At 38.4% G+C, this 17,432-nt stretch overlaps 1 protein-coding gene across 2 annotated transcripts in view; it reads left to right on the forward strand.

Moving 5' to 3' along the window:
- The window catches only part of ca10a (carbonic anhydrase Xa), a 186,198-nt gene that overhangs the window by 22,751 nt on the left and 146,015 nt on the right, over positions 1 to 17,432 (forward strand). The gene's annotated exons all lie outside the window — the stretch shown is intronic.

The following is a 17,432-nucleotide window of genomic DNA, read 5'->3' on the forward strand; positions in this document are numbered from 1 at the left end:
GCGGTGGCTAAGATCAAATCTCAAGTCAGGTCTCAGCTTGTGTAAGTTTATATAATTTAGCATGAACTTGTGTGCAGCATAGCCAATTGGGTGGAGACTTGTAATGAGAACATTTGGTTGATTTATATTATTTTCCTGACCGAGTCTGACAACCGAACAAATCATTAACCGTTAAATGACTAGATTAGAATAGAAAATTAAAATTTAATTAAGATAAAATAGATGGGAGTATGTGACCCATTAATACCACAAATGTTTTATTTCCAGGGGTTTAGCTTATAGCTTTACATGCACAAATAGCAGCATAAACAACAGAACACAAGGATTCAGCAGCAGAGAAAAACAGATAAGATTAACTATAAAAAAGGCCTAAATAGGACTACATGAAATATCTCACTTAAATGATTAAAAGCACAATATGGATTAAAATATCCAAAAACAACTAGAACCGTGTTATATATTTTGTTGACTTGTGTACTTACATTATCCCAGATGTTTTCAAGGATGTTTCAATCCAGAGAAATAAGCAATTTTAACCAGGACATGGACCATGTCATTTTGTCGCCTATCAGCGATACCACACCTGCGTTGCCCATGATTTCCTTTTTCTTTTTTTCTTTCAGAAACATTCGAAACACCAAAGACGCTTTAATATATTATGTTTTATTAGACAAGGGAACATCTGTTTGGATACATTTATAGACAGAAAACTAATCCTTGTTATATAGCTCAACAATAGGCATGTTTCCATTACAGATTGGCGCAAAACTTTTGCGTTTTTTTTCCGTCTAAATATCGATAAAAAACTATTGCGAAATGCCGGCGTTTCCATTAACCGCTGTTATGCGACTAAAACGGCATTTTTTTTTTCCCTCTCGCGATAAGTCATTCCAAAAATCATGGCAAAGGACGTTGGTAAGTTTATATATATATCACAGCCACGTACCGCACTAGACTTTATTATTATTAATGGAAGGAAACGTAGGCGTGTTATCCAAGCATTAATGGCAAGGAAAGACCCTATATGAGCGGCACATACAGTATGAGGTGTTTCTGGGTTTTCTCACTCATTTCTGCTCCGAGGTCTTGATTGTGGCATTTCTTTGAGGTTTAGAATCCAGTATTTCTGTCATTCTTTTGTCTTTTATGAATTTAATAAAGAACTCTGTCTCATATTCGGTCCAAACACACCGCGCCTTCTAAGTCAGGTGACTGTAAATGCGCAAAAACTGTTTCCATTGTAGTTTTGCAAAATATTCCTTTTTCGAATTGCCTGAAAAACCACCTCATGCGAGCGTAAAAACCTTTTTGCGATAAATGGGAGTTTTTGCGAAATTGACATGTTTCCATTGGCCGTATTTTCAATTCGCAATTACAATTTGCGCAATTTGAAGGGTAATGGAAACGCGGCTACTTTTAGTCTTATTGTTTGAATCGCTTGTTTTCTTGATTTTCCGTGAGTACCATGTTTTTACCATGCCTCAGAGAAAAAACACTATTTTGTCAAGTGGCTAACATAACATAATCAGATGCAGCTTTATTTTTAATAACAGTAATGCAGCATTTTCTCCGTCCTACAATATGCTTTAAAGTCAATTGCATGCCATTTAGCAACACAAGCCATCCAGCATTTATTAATATGATATTCTAATATCGATCTAGCTTACTGCGTTACCCCACATACGCTTGACCTGAAGAAGCGAAAGGGGAACCTTTTCAGAACCTTTTACCCATCTCATGTTAACAAGATTATATATACAAAAAAATAAATTCTGTTAAAGAACTTGCATGATTTTTTTACTGCATGGATGTGTGGAAAGATTAATAGTGATCAACATGGCTACAGTAGCAAAGTTAATTTTAATACAGTCTTGACAATTCCATATAGTGTCCATGCCCAACCAACCATTTATCAAGATTTGCTCATATTTGTGTCCACAATCATCTTGTTTTGGTGGTGGCACATTAGCACTGAAGTAGTCATTAATAAGCAAATGTTTCATGTCAGTTGCTCCAACTAGATTCGGCTACTGCAGTGCATTTAGCATTAGCCACAGACCGAGCACTCACTATCATCTATATCCACTACAAAACAGGCATATAACGATGGAATATTGACTTCAGAGCTTGAAATTTTTTTAATTTCTGTCGTGTTTTCAGAGGATGGACACTTCCATGATATCACAATGCGCCACCACGGTGGGTGTTTTGATTAATCACAGAAGGTGTTATTGCGACTGGTTAGCAACACGCTGGTTTTGTTTATATCAGCATGGGTATGAAAATCACATTTCATTGGTTCAGACTCATGCCATCTAGAATTCACTATGAATATCCACAAAGTTTGAACGCTGCACTTTACAACTATACCAAACTTGTGCTGAGGGGAAGCACCAGCAAAGGAAAGTCACCTTCATTTATATAGCGCTTTTAACAACAAAGATTGTTTCAAAGCAGCTTTACAGTGATAATAGGAAATTAAAGTAACAGATTGTTTTGGCTTTACAGCAGCTCTAGAATAAAGTTATTGTCCAGCTAAAGTTAGTTTTGATTGATTCACTTACGTCGCAATGATCATTAGTTATTAACTTAAGACACGACTAGTTATTAGCTAACACAACACCTTTCTAACAGAAAACCCTTAGGTTCTCTCTGCGCAAACTTTAAAAACGTGAACCTGTGAGAACGCTGATGGCATACACATGCGCATTATGTGTTCAGTCTATAGGTATGCGTGTTTGAATATATATGTGCGCAGGCGTGTAGTTCTTCTTTACAAACCAACCCTCAACAAACTACTTGTCTGGCCTTAATTTTCAATACAGAATTTTTATCGCTTCCGCGTAGCAACGTGAACCGGAATTATCCTGACAACATTTTATCTTTATAGTGTATAGAGGTAAAGGGAAGGGAAGGAGGCCTTCACAGGGGAGAGAGTTGACACTTCAGGACTGCATTGTCGTTGTGTCCAGGCGCAGGTCCTTCATCAGATCTGGATACGGCCTGGACTGCGGTAAACCTCCTGATAAACGGAGAGACTAATATTAGCGTAGACGCCATTCTTCTTCTGATGTACATCAGGTTTTATGGGAAAAGTTCCCGGTTCCGACTGACCTAATCTATGCAGCCTAACATTGAATTATAGAAGTCTATAATGTGTTATGTGTATGCTAGGTCAAAGAGATGTGTTTTTTTTCAGTCTAGATTTGAACTGACAGAGTGTGTCTGCTTCCCGGACAATGTTAGGAAGGCTGTTCCAAAGTTTTGGTGCTAAATAGGAAAAGGATCTACCACCAGCAGTCGATTTTGATATTCTAGGTATAATCAACTGGCCGGAATTTTGAGATCGCAATAGACGTGAAGGACTATAATGCATTAAGAGCTCGCTCAAGTACTGTGGAGCTAAACCATTTAGTGCTTTTTAAGTAATCAGCAATATTTTAAAATGTATGCAATGTTTAAACGGGTGGTATAATGCCCTTTTCACAAGATGTAAAATAAGTCTTTGATGTCCCAAGAGTGTGTATGTGAAGTTTAAGCTCAAAATACCTCACATATATTTTTATATAGCATGTTAAAAGTCAATTTTTGAGGGTTTTGTGTCTGTTCCTTTAAATGCAAATGAGCTGCTTCTCCCAGCACAGAGGGCGGAGCTTCAACAGCTTGCATGTCAGACATGCATTTCAAAAACTTTTAGCCTTTTATCCTTGATTAAATTTTGGATGCGTGTCTCTAGTTCTGAAATATTTTAAGAAATCTTTTGAGTAAGACATGACTCACCGTGTTTGTTGACTGATCCTACTCACCACAGTTGTTTGATCTGTAAAAGGCGCATGCGCGCGCGAGAAAAGTCGGCAAGCATGGATGGCAGGTTTACAGGCTAGCGAGATGCTTGCGTGTTGTGCTAGCGATAACGATTTAGATAAAAGCTAACGATGTCAGATTAATCAGATGAATGTGATAGGCAATATTAGACAATATCTAATATATGTTGATGAGTAAGTTAAATTTAGCAAATAAGAACAAGGAATGATATTAAATAGGGATTCAAAACAGAAGGCTATACGGAGCTTACAGACCAGCAGCAAGGCAGACAGGAGAAATCAGGTAAACAGGAGCAATCAATTCCTATCAAGTACTAGTAGCATGAAAAACTCATGGAGAGGTACTCCTCTCAGAAAACGATCACATTTTTTGACCATGATACAATTTTTGTGAAAACCTCAAAATCCAAAATGCACACATTTCACCTGTTTTGCCTGTTGCTCAGCCCGTGCGCATTCCGACTCATTTTGCCAGCATGGGTCACAATTCATTTTGGCTTGATGTTTTTATGTTGTTTATTATAATGAATGCCACTGTAGCCTAATTTGTGTTTTATTTTATAGTTTAATATATCATTTATAGCTACTTTTTTTTTAAATACTTGCTCTGTTCTGAATACCATTAAATTTAAAGGATTTGTTGTGGAGTGAGGGGAAAATAGCCTAGGCTATAGTGTTTATAATGTAATTATTTGCAATTTGCAATTTATGGGTGTTCTTTCTTGGAGTAAGATCAATTTCTCTTTCATGTGATTACTTCCTCTTCTTGGCCAGGTTACGTTTCTCCATGTCATAAATCCTTGGGGCAAGGCTTCTAAAAAGTGAATATTTAAGGTCATGATATTTAAATGATGACTTGAAAAATTACTGTTTTTATATATATATATATATATATTTATATATATATATAATTTGTGTGTGTGTGCAGTATCAGTTGGTTCTAAACAATTTAAATGCCGTACAGAGCCCCTAAAGGGACCTTTTGCAAAAATAAATAAAATACAGACTTTTGCGTGCACACAAGAAACTTTTTTCTGTTTTCTGTTTTTATTTTTCTGTCTCCGTAATATATTTCCTTTGTGCATCACTGCCGTTTTACTATGAAGAAAATTCTTAAAGAATGGATGCGCATGCATTGGGCTTTCATTAGGGCAGTGGGTCATATTTCAAGGCCTTATGTCAACTTTAACGAATTTAACTCTGGATGGTTCATGAAAAAAAAACAAAAAAAACATTGGTACAGTAAAAAAAAAAAATATAATTTGGATTTCGTTTGGGCAGTGTATTTATGTTGTCCCATTAAAAAAAAATATTGAAACAGTAAAATGTACTAAACTTTTGTATTTCACAAGATCAAAACCCCCTTTATTAAAACACTTTGTCTGATTTAACGCATCCTGGTGGCTGAGAAATGCTTATTTTATTGATTCAATTCTAACAGGACTTATTGCGAGCAAGAGCCATAGACATAAAGGACTTTAGATATAAAGGGGAGGCTCACGCTTAAAAAAAAAAAAAAAGACAAACGAATAAAGCTGGATTCATTCCTAGTACTAGACGACCTCCTCTAACGAAATCCGAGATTTTTATCAGCCCAGTGCGCACAGCCATATTGCGTCATCAGCCCATTTCACAGCCTCCATTGAAGATGTGTTAAAGGGGACATAAGGCCGTTATATTAGAGGTATACTGGACCCTTGAACTTGGCTTTATGGACCCTTGATCTTGACAAATAGGACAATGCACACCGCCGTATTGCGGCATCATCCGATTTCAAGGTGTGGTTTCTCGGCCGTCACAGAGGATGGGTTAATGCGGACATAAGGCCGTGATATTAGTAATAGCCTATACTGCCCTAACGAAAGTCAAATTGAGCAAATACAGCCAGACACCTTAAGTGTGCTCCGAAAAGGCGCAAAAGTGGCTGAAAATCTGCATCCTCTTGAATCAGGGACAACAAAAACTTACAATTATTATAATGCCACTTCAAAAATGAATTTAAATATTATAATAATGTATAGTGTATAATAATGGAGTTAGTCATTGAGAGTTTTGGAATTTCAACGGATTTAACTGTGGAGAAGCAAGACATTAAAAGAAAAAATTGGTGAAAATGGCCCACGGAAGGGGGTCTTACAAGGTAGCGTGGCCGAGCGGTCTAAGGTGCTGGATTAAGGGTCCAGTCTCTTCGGGGGCGTGGGTTCGATTTACTGCTGCCAAGATAGTATTTTAGAAGGCACTTGTGGCTGCTATGATATAAAGCGAAAAGACTGGAGAAGTGATACTGCTTGCTCCCGGTCTCTTGCAAACTCAGCCGCTTTTGCTTTCCTTGGCCGAACTCGGCGGGCTTCAGAGCCTGACGATGAAGGTCCGCACCAAATGTTTTCTCTATTTCTGAAAAAATGGCGAGAAAACGGCCCAAGAAAGGAGCCACGTTGGGGTAGCGTGGCCGAGGGGTCTAAGGCCAGGCTGATCAAATTAAATAATTTACACTGAAAAATTACAATTGCATTTAATAATGTTATGAGATTGTTTTAAATATACAAATAAGAAACGTTGGAAATAATGATACTTTTAAACATAACACTAAACATAACAGTGAGTCATTGATTAATTCATTCAAACAATTCGTTCAAATGGCTGATTCATTCAAGAATGAGACAGATGTTTATGAATGGGTCAGTGAATCTTTGACTCAACCGATTCGTTCAAAATGCTGAATCATTCAGTAATGAAAACACGGTTGAGTGTTGCTGTGAGATGAGCTAGAATTCTCCTGTGATCTTTGTTTGGAACTATTTTTGTGGCTGAAACCGAACAAAAACAGCCAATATTGCATCTAAAATGTAAGTGACTTAATTTTAAATGTTTATTGAACTGTTGTAGGAAATCAATGTCACTTTTCAATCGTGATGGTATTCAGGAAAACAGCACTCGTCGTGTGAGGTTGCTTAACATGTTAAAAATATCAAAACTCCACATTTTGTGTGTTGTTAACTGAGTTTCTTTTGTGTGAGCTGCGCCCATTTGTTTAGATTTGTCCTCGAGAGGCTGCGCGAGCCTCAACGGTGCAACCTTGTTACCGTCAGTAATACATTTATTATCCACTATCGATTGCAACTTACAATAAATGTAATAAAATCAGAATCATTCTCTAGGTTTAGTGATTCCCTAGTAATTTCTTTTTTTTTGTTATTGACGTTCTAATCAGGCTACTTGTTTGGTCGGGCAAGTAAAAAATTTTTACTTGTCCCTTCAAAAAATCCATGTGTGTGTGTGTATATATATATATATATATATATATATATATATATATGAATAATACATTTCTTCTATATAATGCTAACAGTGCAAAAGCATGTAGCACAATCGAACGTTTAAGTGACTTTGATCAGTGAGCAGGAAACACAGAGACAATCATGTGTGGATATAATGGGTTTAATAAATGAAACTACGGGTGGACTACATACAGCTAAGCAAAGATTATACAGATTATAGAATTAGTTAACCACAGTGAGTCTATGAGAATCATCAAATAATCAGAATCACCTTTAAAAGGGGCAAAAACGTAGAAATGCATCTAATGGCTGCGAAGAGGTTACTTGTATTGACTTTGGTTGCTGAACAAGTCCAGATGCGGTAGAGTCCGGAGATTTTTGATGATTTTGCTAGGATTGTGCTAGGATTGTTCTTCTGGATGGTCCATGTTGAGTCCAACAAAGTTAACTCGAAGGTAAGTTGCCGGAAAAAGTCAGGAAGCATTGTATCTCAGAGATTGAGCCAAGATGTTTCTATGTAGGGAGCTCTTAAAGCCTTATCAGTCACAGTCACACCCATTTTTGTTGTGGTTACTGTACCAATCAGAGATGATCGGGAGAAAGTCTTTGTTCTCCCTTCACACCTTATTTGCATATTAATGGTGGTCTGAAGAATTTGTGCAGCTTTACACCACAGTATGGTAAAAATAGTATGATTCATTTTATAGTAACATGCTATACACCATCAATTAAGACATGCATTTTTAGTAATTAAGAATTTAATTAAGACACAAGTAGAGGATTATTTCAATATCAAACAGATAGGGTCTGCAAACATTGAAAACAGAGATACATATTTATACATGGATAAAAGCATTTGGAGTTTCACTACCACAACTACAGAGGTATATCTAAGTTAATATGGCATAGGGACATGCATAAAACACGGGACAATACTATATATAGTTTGGTTGTGGATAAAATGGAGTCAATGTCCTTTCCTGTGTGCAATGCAAGTTTTGTTGTAGTCTCTATGGCTGGTGATGTCTGATGAAGGGGGTCATCAGACATCACCCCCTTCTCTCCTGTGCTGTCTTTGAAGCTTGAGGAGAGCTCCAGACACCCTCTCCGCTAGAGTAGTCCAGGGGAGCAGAGGTGATAACAGCCTTTGAAGAGAAGTTGCTTTGCAACTATTCAGGGCTGGGCCAGTGATCAAGTTTGAATAAAATGGAAAGGGGAAAGGTTTTTATGATGCCTCCAGCACAATCAAGCATTTTGACCACATCCATATGCTTCAGTGTACCATTCAAAAGATTGGGGTCAGTAACATTATTTTACATGTTTTGAAAGAAGATTTTTTTAATTTGATCCAAAAAAGTAAAAGCCGGGGCGCACACTGTGCGAGTTTAGACATTCGAGAGCCCTTGTACAGTGAGGAAAATATGTATTTGAACACCCTGCTATTTTGCAAGTTCTCCCACTTGGAAATCATGGAGGGGTCTGAAATTGTCATCGTAGGTGCATGTCCACTGTGAGAGACATAAAAAATCCAGAAATCACAATATATGATTTTTTAACTATTTATTTGTATGATACAGCTGCAAATAAGTATTTGAACACCTGTCTATCAGCTAGAATTCTGACCCTCAAAGACCTGTTAGTCTGCCTTTAAAATGTCCAACCCCACTCCATTTATTATCCTAAATTAGATGCACCTGTTTGAGGTCGTTAGCTGCATAAAGACATCTGTCCACCCCATACAATCAGTAAGAATCCAACTACTAACATGGCCAAGACCAAAGAGCTGTCCAAAGACACTAGAGACAAAATTGTACACCTCCACAAGGCTGGAAAGGGCTACGGGGAAATTGCCAAGCAGCTTGGTGAAAAAAGGTCCACTGTTGGAGCAATCATGAAACATGACTGTCAATCTCCCTCGGACTGGGGCTCCATGCAAGATCTCACCTCGTGGGGTCTCAATGATCCTAAGAAAGGTGAGAAATCAGCCCAGAACTACACGAGAGGAGCTGGTCAATGACCTGAAAAGAGCTGGGACCACCGTTTCCAAGGTTACTGTTGGTAATACACTAAGACGTCATGGTTTGAAATCATGCATGGCACGGAAGGTTCCCCTGCTTAAACCAGCACATGTCAAGGCCCGTCTTAAGTTTGCCAATGACCATTTGGATGATCCAGAGGAGTCATGGGAGAAAGTCATGTGGTCAGATGAGACCAAAATAGAACTTTTTGGTCATAATTCCACTAAACGTGTTTGGAGGAAGAAGAATGATGAGTACCATCCCAAGAACACCATCCCTACTGTGAAGCATGGGGGTGGTAGCATCATGCTTTGGGGGTGTTTTTCTGCACATGGGACAGGGCGACTGCACTGTATTAAGGAGAGGATGACCGGGGCCATGTATTGCGAGATTTTGGGGAACAACCTCCTTCCCTCAGTTAGAGCATTGAAGATGGGTCGAGGCTGGGTCTTCCAACATGACAATGACCCGAAGCACACAGCCAGGATAACCAAGGAGTGGCTCTGTAAGAAGCATATCAAGGTTCTGGCGTGGCCTAGCCAGTCTCCAGACCTAAAACCAATAGAGAATCTTTGGAGGGAGCTCAAACTCCGTGTTTCTCAGTGACAGCCCAGAAACCTGACTGATCTAGAGAAGATCTGTGTGGAGGAGTGGGCCAAAATCCCTCCTGCAGTGTGTGCAAACCTGGTGAAAATCTACAGGAAACGTTTGACCTCTGTAATTGCAAACAAAGGCTACTGTACCAAATATTAACATTGATTTTCTCAGGTGTTCAAATACTTATTTGCAGCTGTATCATACAAATAAATAGTTAAAAAAATCATACATTGTGATTTCTGGATTTTTTTTTTTAGATTATGTCTCTCACAGTGGACATGCACCTACGATGACAATTTCAGACCCCTCCATGATTTCTAAGTGGGAGAACTTGCAAAATAGCAGGGTGTTCAAATACTTATTTTCCTCACTGTATATGTTATGAGTCAGTTAACTTCATAATTGTCAAAGCAGCTATTACACAGTGCGACCGTACCACATGGCAAGACGACGGCAATCATGTGACACCAAACACGGAAAAAAAACAGAATGGTAATTTTGTTCAACAAAAACTAGTGTGTGTCAGTGTATGCGCATTCTATAGGGTTTCTAGTAGCCTACTGTATGTGATGTGGTTGTATATGTCATATTTAATAGGGGAGAGCCTGTATGGTCCAATTCAGACCAACTCCCTTATATTTTGCAACACATTTAAAAATTATGGGGAACTTGAGAGGTACTCGTAAGATCCTCGGCTCGGCTCCTACTTGCTCTCACACGATGCGAGATTCGACCATACAAACATCAATGATTGGCACGTTTTTTTTAGTTTTTTTTTTCAGTTGGAAAAAAATAGCTTGTGTGTGAGCTTCTACGACATATGCATATTGCATACGCCCGGCATAAAACAGTAATATTGTGGAATGTTACAATTTAAAATCCATGTTTTCTATTTTAATGTTTTAAAATGTTATTAATTCATATATAATTATCAAAGTCCCTTTAAGACAAGTCATTTCACTCGGCGGCCATCTTTGAAACGCCTCTCGGGCATACAAGTGCAGCTCCTATCTATTTGAATGGGGAAACATCAAATTCTCCAAAACTGTTCGCCAAGCTCACAAATCCGATTAAATTTCATATTTGAAATCTGACAACAACTGTCTCATAAATTTTGTTTCTAAATGCTCGAATCATGACAGAAAACAATTTTTCTGGCTGGATCAAGCTAATGCGCATGTGCAGTGGAAGCGCGCGTCTGACTGTTTCTATAGGAACCGGAGCTTCTAATGACAGCTGCAGTGACGCGATGACTTTACCAATCAGCCATTGACTCTTGTTTTTGAAGGCGGGGCGAGCATTGCATTTTTCCCCATTCAAAACAATACAAGTGATGCGTCTTGTGTTATTCTATAGTCTTTGATAATTATTAATTGCTTTTTAAAGGGGGGGTGAATTGCTGTTTCATGCATACTGAGTTTTTTACACTGTTAAAGAGTTGGATTCCCATGCTAAACATGGACAAAGTTTCAAAAGTTAAGTTGTACGTTTGAACTTAACCGGTTTGTCACAAGTTTCGGAAAGTTTTTTTCGAGTATGGCTCTGTCTTATGTAAGATAGAGCGGAATTTCCTTATATGGGTCCTAAGGGCACTTCTCCGCGGCCGCGCGCGCACTCGCAGACCAGAGAGAGAAGAGAGCGAAAGCAGTACGTTACCTCAAAGCGCTCTGCTCGGCTTTAGGGAAGTCAATGTCACCAAAGAAGTGGGTTTTTGGTTGGCAGGGCAAGACAACCCTGCACAGATTCCCAAAGAACCCAGCGTTAAGGGAATAGTGGATGGAGTTTGTTTTTTCGAAGCATCAATGGAGGTTGTGCACGACTCTTTGTTCCCTGCATTTCGACGATGATTGTTTTATAAACAAAGCCCAGATCGACTTATTTGCAGATCGTCTAATGCTTAAGGATCGAGCAGTCACGGTGAGTAAACTACTTCAAATGTCTCTCTGTGTTGTTGTTAGATCAGTTAGCACAGCTATAGCACACCGCCCACACGGCCCGCCCCCAGCCGCTCGGTTTTTTCCGGAAAGACTCGGTACAGCCAATCTTTAACTTATAAATATAATAAAACTAAAGACGTTTTGGAGATATGAAGGATGCAATACTACTCTATAGGTACTCAAGATTAACAGGAGATTGAGTGAAAATGAGCATTTCACCCCCCCTTTAATGAATCATAATTCATAATTTATCATGTGAAAATTTTCTTCAGTGTCAAACCATTCTAAAACGCTGATTTGGAGTTCAAGAAACATTTCTTAGTATAAATGTTGTGCTGCTTCCCCTAAAGATTCTTTGATGCATTGAAAATTAAAAAGAACAGAATTTATTTGAAATGGGAATCATTTGTAACTTTATAAATGTCATGTTTGGTCAATATAACGTACGTACACATTGCACCATTTTTTTATTGTATGTACGTACACCGTTAGCTAATGAGACCCATTGTCTGCAGATTCAATTTATCACCAGTTGTCACTCTCTGTAAGCTTTAAACCTCTTTATGGAACAGTGGTGTAGTGAGGGTCTGTTGGGGTTAGGGATGGGCATTCTATTAAATTTTCTTAGTCGATCGTCGGGAGAATTAACGATCGACTATCGATTATTCATTAATATTTTTATATTAAAATTCATTATTTATAAATTAAAAATGCAATGAAAATACAAAAATACAGCATTTTTCCTCGATGAGATCTTTATTACAAGATCAACTTGTGGCAGGTAAACTGGACGTTTGGTTAGGCTAAACTTGAAGATATATGCGCTGCGGTGCTCTAAAGCAGCGGAACCTGCAGCTGTGAGCCGGCGTTCTTAAACAGAGACCCTCGTTTGTTCCAAAATAATAAAAAATAATAAAAAAAAAATCATGTTAAACAATAACCAAAAACACAATAATACTTAAATCTGACAGGTTTTGTCAAAATGTAACTCAAAACTATCCAAAGCACGGAGTCGAGAAAGAGGGTGAGAGAGATTAGCCTACTTAACGAATTAGGCTACTGTACTTAACAAAGCCTCATAAAAAAATAACTAGTAAGTCACAGACAACTTCGGCACCAGTCTACTGATTTTTGTTGAGAAAGATAAGCATGTTGACGTGATCTGGGGTCAGACGTGACCGCAACCTGGTGACCGTCAGTCCAGCCGCCGAAAACACCCGCTCTGAGGGGACTGACGTTGCCGGGATGCACAGGTACCTCCGCGCTACCTTGGCCAGCCTGGGGAACCTCGTCCTCCGTGCTAATGCCGACTTGATGCCAGGTTGAGACTGAGAGCAGGATGCACCGCCACCGACATTAACCAGGGTCTGATGCACTTTGTTTAAGTGGTACATCATTTGAGTCGTGGCCATGTTGTACTTCTACATGGCATCGCAGTGTTTGCAGTGAACTAATTCTTTTTTTTTTAAATCAAAATGGTCCCACGCCACACTTCGCCATGACCTCTTCATGATTCTTCTTTTGAAATCAAAACGGAAACTCGCAGGTAACTGAGTATGGCGTCAAATATTGCCCCCGGGTGGTAAAATGTTTAATTGCTGCCACACAGTGAAATTCATTTCAATGCTTCAAGACTCACACTATGCAACGCAACCTGCATTAGTTTAATCGATAACAAATTAACGTGATCGACGAAATTCTTAATGATCAATTATCGATCATCGATTAATCATGCCCATCCCTAGTTGGGGTCAGAAAATGGGCATCAGCCTAATAACATGAGCAAGCCAGACGTCCAAGCTCATAGTTTATGATACCTTATTTATGTTTGTGGTATTATGAGCTCTTTGATCCTTTTTTAGAGGATTACACTGTTCAATGCTATAAGGGAGGGCAAAAAGAAGGGTTTAAAGAGGTAAAGCTGGAGAAAGGTTTTAAACCTTTGTCTTTGAGTCCGAGTCACATCCTGTGGAATATCATGCTGGGCGCAGATGCACACCATCTTGAGGTGCTGAGAGGGGTGTCGGATTGGCAATCTGGTTCCTGTTTATTCACCAGAGGTGTGGGAAGGACTTCTTGTTGGGGAAGGGACAGCTGTATTTTGATGATTGTTAAATGCGCTGTGCCCGGCAAACTAAAGTGCCTGTTATCTGTGAGTCCCACTGTTGCTGTACTGTATCTTGTATCAGTGCGATATGTGTTTGCCTGTGGGGCTGTGGAATGGATGGTGCCCCTGACCGTTGGTGGTTGATGAGCTAGAACATGTTCAACTCTTGGCTGATTTTTGTGGTAAAAGATGGTGATAAATGAAGACTGGTTTACACCCGGTCACAGAACCATCTCCAAATCAGAGTAGAAGTGTGGCATGATGTTATATAGCTGCAGTACTGTTATATTTGCGGCACGATAAAATAAATAAATCTGACACAGAGCAGAAAATCGTAAAATATAACCAGGGATGCACAACATATTAGTACCATATTGGTTAACAGTATCGGTCGATATTTGATATTTAATTATGCATACTAACCTCAAGATGAATATAAACTACCGCTCAAAGTCTGATGTCACTAAGTTGTATTAAATTGCCCCTATTATGTTATTTTAAAGGTTCATAATTTTGTTTTGGAGGTCTCTTACAATGGTTTATTCATCCAAGGTCAGTAAGTACTTTCATTTTCTCAAAATATACATTGCACATCACCACATCTCTCAATGATTCTCTAATGACTAGTCTGAGCATTCAGGGTCTCTTAATCCTCCCTTTTCCACGAGCCTACTGTACTCTGATTGGCCAGATGGCCCATTCTTTTGTGATTGGTCTACCTCTTACTGCGCATGTCAGAAACGAAACGCCCATTACCATAACTGAATTTCAGCTCTGGAGGCTTCCTAAAGCTCAGCAATTGTACCCACTGTAAAAATGGCATGATAGCACGAGTCCAATGATGAAATACTGGAAAAACTAGTAATTCAACCTGAACCTTCATCGCAAGGACTACTTTGAGCAGGATGTTTCTCAGTGATACGCTACTCAGTTTGACATACATTGAGATGTTGCAACTGTATCCTCACCATCAGCAAGTGGAATGTCTATCAACAAGCCAATGTGTATATTTTTAGTTTATTGCGGTATACATGTGGGAACTATCATTAACCGTATCAATAACAGCACATGCATTAGCCAAGGACTAATGTGAATAACTGATGTAACAAAGTTTGTAAAACAAATCTTGCTCCATCCTTTATCATTACTTAAAGGAACAAGAACAACAGACAATCTGCATTAATGGACAATTTTAGGTAATAGTGGGCCCACAGCTGATTTTCAAAGAGATTAGCCGGAGACCTACACAATATAAAACACAAAACTATACGTATTTTGAACACCCGGTAGAAAATATATACGTCAATAATTAATCATATTCACAGGTTGTGATTCTGAGGAGCAAGTTGGTTCAAATTAAGTGGGTACTGTCCCATTTTTAATAAATAAACATTTTGTAAATCCCATTTAGACCTCACGGAGATTTGAGCAATCAAAAGGTTATACTGCTGTTGCATCGCTGTGGTAATTTTAACCACTGACTCTTCACGTCCTCATCCTTTGGAAGTGTTTACAAAGAGAATTTGTTTTGCTGAGCAGAAAACAGTGCCTTCTCGACATGTACACACACAAACCAGCTACAGTGTTAGCGGGCAGGCAATGAAGACCATAGACGGGCATTATGCAAATGTGTTACTGTGTTACATACTGTATGCAGGTCACAGAAGTGAGACTGGAACTCCCGACGACATGTTTGGGCTTTTCAGAGTCGATTCTTTCTTTTGGAAGGCGATGACTTTATTTGACGTGCACTTTCGACTTTACAACTTTGCCGACTGTTTACGTTCACAGACAGTGTGTATTATTGTACCCATACACACTGCTTGAAAGTTCATGTTTGAAAAAACATAATAGGGGCAATTTAATATTTCACTAATTATTTTTACTATTTTTGATCAAATTAAAACATTTGAACAAATTAACAGGTGTCAAATGGACATATCATAGCATGCATTTAAATTTACATGATGTACTATGTAAAGAAGCTTTCAACAAATGTTTTGATGTTGTTTGTCCTGTCACATATCGCACACGTGTATAATGTTAGAGAGTCACCAAAAGCTTTAATTTAAGCTGTGGTTAAGCTACATAAAATCAATAAAGGATGCTAATAGGCAGGTAGATCCTGCATGTCAAGCACTTAGAAGCGGTTAACGGATTGACAGCCACTGGTCGAAAAGTAATTAAGAACAGAGAAAAATAGCCATTGGAGCTCCAGTTGAGCTGTGTCTGAAACGGAGCATGTGTGCCCTCTAGAAATATGTTGGACTGTACTGAAAACTTATTTAATTTCTCTTCATGTGCTTTGACATTTATCAGCTGACATGTGAAATTGTTTTATGCTGCAATAAGTCCCATGGATGTCATCATAAATGATTTTATGCATATCACAGTGCTTTTGAGCCCTCTCTTGCATCACAGATCATGCACATGGCTTGTGTCAAATCTGCAATTGTCACAACTTTCAAGGCAGCCAAAACAAATTCTGTTCATTGCCAGAAAAAAAGAGGGTGCAGATGGAGGAAGTCGTGCTAAGCATCTTTCTCTCTCTGTGAATTACTGAAGAATATCTGCACATTTTCATATAAATCTGTCTGAGTCAGTCCTGATCAACACAGATTTTATAGCTGAGACAGTGTTTGGATCGTGAATGTTGACGCCACTGGAAAATTACTGTGATACAACAGTCTGATAGGAGAAATTTTGATGGGAGAACCTGTGCGCACCATAAGTAAAAAAAATTAAAATAAAAAAGTAGTAGTGATGTTTCTGTCATTTCAAAGCAAATGGCTTGTAGATAATTTAATAATCAAGACACTTGTTTTTCATGACAGAGTAGTTGAAATAGACAGCTTTGATATACTAACAAGCGTTATGTCAATTAGGCAGTCCACAGACATCGATTCCCTTCAGCACATACATCATTGGGCACTAAATGGCCCAGTCTACATTCACTTTAGGCAGAAATTATCATCAGGATATGAAAATTGGGTACCCAACATTATTGTTGCTATTGCTACTATCATAGGTACACTGTAAACTCGGATCAGTTGGCAAAACTCAAAAAATTTAAGGCAATCAGTTGCCTCACATTTTTTAAGCCAAAGTTTAAGTAAGCAGAACTGCGGCAGATTTATATTTTGTATTTATACATTTTAATTGTTCTTAACTTGAAATGTTTGAGTACACTAATTCATACATTTAGCTTAACATTTTCATGTAATCTCAATGTGAACACTCTTATTATAAACTTAACTAGCTTTAACAAGCTAGTTTGCTAACATGCTAATTTGTTATCATGTTGACAATATAATGTTATAGCACTTGCTGTATGAGTGCAGCAATATAAAGGTTTAATATGCTTGCTCTCAAATCAAGCTGCATGCACCACTTGCCACCATGATGGTAACTATCCTAAAACCAACATTAAAGGAGCTGTATGTAAGAAATGTTTTTCAATGAATCATAAAATGGCCCTGATATGTCACTAGACATTAAGAAATCATGTTCATTTCAATTACTTATATCACTGACAACAGTAGTACGGCCAGGATATTGTCATTTAAAAAGTGAAGTTGCAGCCCTCAACTGATGTTGATGTTGTCATCTTGTGTTTTGGCCTGATGCTCCACCCTCCACCTATCTACCAATCACGAAGTCAGTAGTGTTTC

The sequence above is a fragment of the Squalius cephalus genome (genome assembly GCF_949319135.1).
Source record: "Squalius cephalus genome assembly, chromosome: 19".
NCBI classification, from domain to species: domain Eukaryota; kingdom Metazoa; phylum Chordata; class Actinopteri; order Cypriniformes; family Leuciscidae; genus Squalius; species Squalius cephalus.